General features: G+C 32.4%; 1 long non-coding RNA gene across 2 annotated transcripts; it reads left to right on the plus strand.

The window, feature by feature from the left end:
- The first annotated feature begins 814 nt into the window (after positions 1-814).
- LOC120075703 (uncharacterized) lies at positions 815-4,856 on the plus strand. 2 transcript variants are annotated; one of them, XR_016528960.1, is made up of 3 exons: positions 815-1,830; positions 3,847-4,000; positions 4,539-4,856. It is a non-coding gene; the product is annotated as an uncharacterized LOC120075703 (long non-coding RNA). The 2 variants fall into 2 exon arrangements; XR_016528959.1 differs by having other exon boundaries at positions 820-1,830; positions 3,785-4,000.
- The last annotated feature ends 2,915 nt before the right edge of the window (positions 4,857-7,771 follow it).

Genomic DNA, 7,771 nt, shown 5'->3' on the forward strand with positions numbered 1-7,771 from the left:
AGATGTCTAATAAATTTGTTAACTTTCAATTTTATGTCTAATAAATTAATGATTTTTTAAAAATTATAAAAAAAATAATCAATTTAAAATAGAGATAAAACTAAAATTCATGTCTAACTTAACCCTAAATTTCCAACTTTTATGTATAAGTTCATAATTTTTTTCAAAAATGTTAAATAATTCAATGATCATATAAAATAAATTTGACAATTCAAGAGAATCTATTATATATACAAAATTATTAGTTGGACATCTATTTAAAAAATTTATAAAAATTTAAAATTAAAAAATTGACTAGACAAATTTAAATTTTAAAGATCAAATATAACCTTAAATTTTGTAATTTAATATATTTTTAAAATTAAGATTTAATTAAAAATTTAGACTCTATAATTAGAAGAAAATTAAAATTTAATTAAAAAAATTGTATAAAGTAATAAAAACTAAATTCTAATTATAAATCAGGTTACCATAACATAAGATATTGAGGTTGGTTGGTGTTGGCGGTCCCTACGCACTCCTATTATACCATTCTCCAAGGCGATGAGAAACATCTGGTGGCCCCACCCTAATGATAATGATCCTACGGCGGGGATTTACCCTCTCTTTCAAAACCAAAATGTACGGTCAGCATTCCTTCCCAGTAACAATCCTCCGTACTCCAACACGTACCCTCAACAAATCAACTCCACCCAATACTCTGCTGACACGTATACACACCGCATTCTTTGATCACAAAGTTTCACTGTGAGCGAAGTACTGGATTCCTCCTCCTTTTATTTACGTTTTTTTTGTTTGCGTCCTGAAAGATCTCGATCCATTGTGTGTTTCTTCCGCAATAAAAACAAACCACGAGTGGGGGTTTTGATTTAACTGATAAGATCATTTCCATCCCAAGGCCACTGCTCCTCGATCGATCAGATTGGATCGATCTTCTTTTTATCGTTCTTCTTTTTGCTAATTCTTTTTGTTTTGATTCATCTGTTCAAATCGATTTCCTGTCGTTCTTGTTTTTGGAGAACGGTTGCGACGGTCACCGTCGTCACGGCACTGTTTGATTTGTCTTTCAGAAGCTTTTGATTACGTGCTGTCGGCACTGTTACCGACGTCCTGCATGGAGGAGAGAGAATTGAGTTTTTTTTTTTGGTTTCTTTAACTGCTTATTTATTTCGTACTGAAGCTAAAAACCCTAATTAATTTTCATTATCTTCAGAAAATGTCTGTTCCTTCATGAAATAGTGTGTTTATGATTTGAATTTTAGGCGGCTTTAAGGTGTTTAATACTCTGGATCTGGCTCATCTCGTCGTCTTCATCATTATCGGATGATTCGGATCTCTCTCTTTCTCGTCTCGCTCTGCGGATTTCTATGTGTATACGACGGTTTTTTTGTCTCCGTTTCACATGTGAAAGATTCTTTTACTGAAAATTATTTGTTTATCGTTCTTGATGATGTTTTGTTCTTCATCGTCCGCTGGACTTGGAATTTGACAGAAGAGAGTGAGCACCCAGAGGCAGTTGGTATAAAAGTGTATACTAATTCTTTTGCGTGCTCACTTCTCTCTCTGTCAGATTCGTTAGATGGATCGAGTTTCACAATTCTTCTCCATCGATTTTTCTGTTTTAGATTTGTTAATCCTTTTATGGATTAGACTCAGAATTGTATGTTACTTTTCATCTCATATGAATCGGATTTATGCAGTGTGTTCTTTCTTTAGAAGCGTTGCTTTTCATGTTGCTCACTGACCGGTATTACCGGCACGATCGTGAGAATACCGTACAACGGGACCTCTCTCAAAGCTACATAGCATAGGCTGGTCCTCTCCCTATCGGTATCTCTCTCTTTTTCTCTCTCTCGAGCAAGTCGTTTTGTTTCTCTTGTTTGTTTATTTTGCTGCTTTGTGATTTGATGCACTAATTTATTATTATTACGCGCATGCTTTGATTTAAATTCATGACATCGATGTATGTTTTTCTCCTGATTTTTTCCTCTAAATACTGTTGATGGGAGCTTCTCTAGGTAATTTAATAGACCCTATGTTACCTTGAAATTGAATGTAGTTGTTATTAGTGTATTAATGGGGAGGGTTCATAAGCGGAGGAGAGAATTTCTATTCTGATTTCCGGTCATGTTATCATCATTTTCACGATTTATAATGCATTAATTAATTGTAGAAAACTTGCTTACCCATTTATCGAAATTCGCAAAATAGCGAGCCTATTGTCTTTTTGTATTTGTAGTTCAGTTGAATTTTAGACATTTGGACGCCACACTATTGGAGATTGGCTCAATAGAATTAATTAGTTTGTTAAATCCTCGAATTTCTGATTTCACCATGTAGTAGTAACCTTTTTTACCCCTTCCCGTGGCTTAGTGATGGTGAAATTGTGGAAGCAAAATGTCAGATTTATTGTGCGTTTCTTCATCCAGGTTTGAGAATAATATGAACACGAATGTTTTAATTGAGTAGCTGTTTAATGCTCGAGAATTTTCTTAATTTCGAAGTTTACTGTGCATGTGTGGAGGTGACGTTTTTTGCGCAATTATGTCAATTTCCTCATTGGTTTAATAATTGTTGATAGGACGTTGGAGAAAATACTAAAATTAGGGACAATAATTTTTTATACCCATCAAGGGAATTTAATGTATCGTTATTCAGCGTATGCATCACACTTTGCAGTTCTTTTACATTGCATCATATATATGTAACTTCCACCTATACTGATGCTGTGAAGAATATTTTCAATCAAATGCTATGTTTAAAAGCTAGGATTCTTGTAAATGTATGATTTTGAATAAAAAGCTAATTGTACACAACTTTTTATGATATTTTAAATGCTATTATGCTTTTTAAATATTTTCTATGCAGTTCTTCTATGTTGTGCCCTCCTTAGTTATATATTAATAATTTGATGAAATCCTACAAAATTAATCAAGTCTCTCTCTAAACGAAAATTGAGTTCATGGATTAACTAAGGAATAACAATTTTTTAGTGTGTTATACGAAAAGGAATAGAAGTGAAATATTGACTTCCAACTTCTAAACAAAATCACGATTGAATGCACAGATTGTGATAAATGCAAGCTTTTTCACTTGTTGGTTAGTTGAAGAGGACAAAAAAATTTGTATTGATTTGTTTATTTATTTATTTTTATATTTGGTTGGTTCTACCTGTTGAGGGATGGATCGCACATATGTTCTTTCCACAAATGCATATGCTTTTAAGCCGGACATGATTCACTAAGGATGTGTCAACCTAGCTAAGATATCTTGGTCTATCTTCTGATTCCTCTTCTTCGTCGTATTATTTTAGAAAAAAAAAGAGAAGAAATTGTTGTTTATTTTCTCATCGTATATGAGACACATATGGGTATAGAGTTATGATATAGACATATTAGTTATTGCGGCCTCTCACAATGGTACAAAGTCCAAAATTTTTCGGAGCAATCTTATTGCGGCCTGCTTATGGTGTCTTTGGCTAGAGCACAACAACCGTATATTTCAAAGCATAAAGAAGCCTGTTTCAACGTTTGCCCTTTTGAGCTCTAAATCCTCTCTTTTCTACCACTATGGTGCTTGTACTATTGCATTAAATTGGAAGGTTTTTTTCCTAGCTTCTTGCTTGTTTTTTTGTTATTGAGCTTAACTCTAGCTCTCTTTGTATATAATTGTTGCTTATTTTAGGTTGATTAATGCATCTCGATTAGATCTTGAGGTATGTGATGAGGGTGTTATGGATGTCTCAATGTCTTGGTGTATTTATTGATCATTTTAAAGTATATAGGCAGACTAGTTCAAAGCAATGGAGGAAGAATTATAATTGACCATGGTAAGACCAATATGCAGCCTAGAGATGAAATTGTCCCAAATTTGGATGCAACTTTTGGGAGATGTTCTCGAAAATGAGGTTGCCCGATGAAAGTAGAAGATCCTGATCCAGTATGTAGCTGAAAGGTGCGGTGCAAGGTTACAAATTTTTGCATCATGCATGCGTACAAGGGTATGGTATCAACAACTATAGGAAATGCTTGCTTAACTTGAAATTCTACTAATTTTTTGTTTTACTTTCGTGCTGTTTGATTTACTTGAATTTAACTTCCTTTCAATTATGAAGGAAAAATCCGTGCAATAATGCACGATAATCCTCCCACTTCACACAACCCTTTGCATCTGGGGATGTATTTTTGAGAGTACATCTTCTGCTTATTGTTTGTGCTTATTATTAGTCTTCGAACAACTTGGTTGCTTTTGACATTCATGCCGTGTTCGGCAATTTTTAAGAGTGCATCTTCTGCTTATTGTTCACCAATTCAGAGTACATCTTTGTTCCTTTTGCATATTTTGAGGTTGAGCATGTTTTTTCACTCCTGCTAATGCATGATGACACTTCTCTTACACTTCACATTCCAAGCATCCAAACTTATATAAATAATTGAAAGGTCGAATAACTTTCTAATAGCATGTTTTCTCCCATTCCTAACAACCAAAATTCTCCCCTTTCTGAGGTCTAACACCCTTCTAATTTTCCATTAGTACAGTGGACTGTTAAGGGGAACCAGGCGAGGCGAGGTGGGGGTGACCGTACGGTGGTTGTGATGGACTAATGCACCAAGTCGGAAGACAATATAATGGAATTGGAAATCTTGAGATAGGTGAAGGGGAGACTTTGAGCAGCTCAACTGGAAGGCTGTATTAGCCAAAAACGCAGGACGGGTTGTGTCTCACACTCTTCCCTGGTGTTGTTGGAAACCGTGAAACCCATATTGAAGATTTTTAAGTGAAGCTCCATATTTTATATGTTGAATGTATAAGAATAGTAGTAATAATAATAATAATTATTATTTGTTTTTTGAAAAGAGACAAACCACTTAATTTATGATCAAAAGAGATATGTGAAATAGAAGAATCATCATAACTACAAAAGAGAGTTCGGAATTAGGACACTAATACACGGTTGTTCAAGGCATTTTTTGGAAGGTTTTTATCTAACCTTTTCTTTAGCTGAAAAGAGATATAAATCACATCCTGCGCATCGCCCAATTGGAACAATTTTTCTGTATCCAAATTTTGAGAGATTCTCTAGTTCTATCCTTATCCGAGTGTGATGAAGGTGTTAGAGGATACGGTAATGTAATTGAGATATCTAGTGAGGGTTAACTGACCTCCTACTAAATCTCTAGTAGGTTGTAAAAGTAAAAATAGTGGTTAAGGCAATGATATCTTCCCAAAGAACCAAAGTATTGAAATGTTCCAATTCTCTTTTATGGAAGGTTTTTGTTTATTCTGCTCAGTATTATGGAGGAGGGTAAGGGCTTTTGCTTTCCAGTTTCCAGAATTAGTGTCTGCTGCCTGCCAATAACATTCACATTTTAATAATTCTTTGCCAAAAAAAAGGGGGGAAAAAAACCTGCTTCCTGCTTTTGCATTATATCATTTTCAATTCATCATCCTTATATACTTGGCGAGTCTGTCTACGTGGCATGATGAGGATCACGATGTATCAATTTAGTTGAAATATTTTGATGTACCTTGGTTCTTTATTCGGTTATAGTAAGAAAAACTTTTAGGTTTTAAAAAATATATATGTTCTAAATTTATATTATTTTCTTCTAGACAATATTTATATTTATTTATTATTGTTAGAAACATCTTTTTGCTCACTTGAACAATCTTTTTAAAATGTCATTTCAAACGAGTGATCTTTTACTCTATAGATCAACTTTTGGAAGTTAGTTTTTTCTCTGAAGCAATTGTTAATTAAATGTATCAGGCTGATTTTACTAGGCAGTATGCTGTCACACTAAAATTTTTTGGAAAATCTGAAACTACTCTACCGCACTTCAATTTGAGCCATTGTGGTGAAATTTAATCGGTAATTGCGTTTTTTAGAATATCTTCAACTCATTTTGAGGTGTTTTGTAATTATCCCTAACATTTGAAGCTTCTATTTGTATCTTTGGATTACTTTCGAACTCTTTCCAACAATTTTCAGCAAGGGCCAAGTTATTCTTGGTAGGTTTTTGGATTTCTTTGTACTCGTTCCAGCAAATAAGTTTGTTTGGGTAATATTTAGGTGGTAGAGTATCGGTTTTAGAATTTTTCGAATCCTTACTAAATAATGTAAATTAATTTAAAACTAATTAGCAGGTTTTTCGGTCTGTTTGAGTAATTTTAGTAAGTATTTAACCTGCTTTGGTTTAAGAAATTATTTATTAAGTTTTTCGATTTGAGTTTTAATATATCTAAATTTTGTCTTTGGTTAACTTTAAGGAAGTTGACATCTGTTAAGGAAATGAAATCTGGATCAAGAATTGCGAATTGTAAGCAGTTTTCACACACCTTCTAAATCTAATTTTAACTATTGTAATTTGATAAGAATTTGAAAGTATGTTTTGAATGTTTGAAAATATATTTATATGAATAACAAAGAAAGGTTTGAATTGTTTGGCTTGATGAAAACTGGTTGAAGGTTTGAAATTGTGTGCTAGTATGTTGTGGGTTTTATTTGTGCTATAACTATTATTTATAATGTAAATGTTAATTTTTTTCTTTATTATGTGCAACATATTAGTTTCATTGCTAATGTTTACGACACAAATGGGGAAGATACATCTAACCCAACAAAAGACAATCAAAGAAATTTAAAGAAAGTTGGCAAGTGGAGAAGGTACACTTTTTTCTTTGAAATTAATTAGAAGCATTCAAGTTAATTTTTAAGACTTTGTTAAGGTAAGAACATCAACACTCCTTGACATTATTTTATTTTGAGATTTTTGAACTAAAGTTTGGGCTCTCAAACCTTATTCTTATTGTCTAAGAAATCTTGTAATTATTTTAGGAGTACAATAAGTAAATGGAGTTCGAACTACCATGACTTGCTTTTTAAAAGGTAATATTCATCTTCTTATAACTCTAGTTTATTCTAAAGTGTTGGGGCTAGTACATGCTATGACTATCATGCAATTATGGTAGTTATAACTTAGTCCTTATTTATGGTTTCTATTTAATTATTATGAGTTCAAACTAGGATGATGTGTTCTCTTTAAAAGGTAATATTATAAAATATTCTTCTTAAAACTCTAGTTTGTTCTAATGTATTTAGATCAGAATATGTGTTGGAATGTTCTGATTATTCTACAATTCTGGTCGTCACAACTTAGTTATTGTTAATGGTTTCTATTGAGTTGTTATGATTTCTATTAAATTTCGACTTACTTGCTTGTGTTGATAAGTTTTCTATGGTCTCCATTGAGTTGTATGTGTTTATAAGTTTTTTGGTTTAAGTTATTATTTATGGTTTTTATTGTTTATGCATTTTATCAAAATAAATTTGAGTTCTTTTAGTCTTTTCTCTTAATTTTGATAAGCTTAACTTGCTTGGTAGATAAAGTTTATTAATGGTTTTCAATGAGTTCTTTTGTGTTCATAAGTTTGTAAACTTGTTTATTGTTTCCATTGAATTGTTATGATTTCCAACTTAGTTTGAAGAAACACTCGGCTTTCATATCAAAGATAGTTCAACTCAGGTGGATTCTAGTTTAGGTACCTATTTTCTTGTTTTCATAATCAAAGGATAATTCAACTTGAAAATGTATTGCACACATAATTATGGATGCAATTTTTTACATTTGTTGGCATCTAGTTTGATACATGTTATATGTTTCTATCGAAGAACAAAATTGGTATTTAATGCAATTATCAGTATCTATTTTCATGTTCAAGCTAAGATCTCTCTAAAATTATTATGTTGATCTTGAGTGCTTGTTAATTC

Source organism: Benincasa hispida, chromosome 4, assembly GCF_027475165.1.
Source record: "Benincasa hispida cultivar pf3 chromosome 4, pf3_genome.v1.1, whole genome shotgun sequence".
Taxonomy (NCBI): domain Eukaryota; kingdom Viridiplantae; phylum Streptophyta; class Magnoliopsida; order Cucurbitales; family Cucurbitaceae; genus Benincasa; species Benincasa hispida.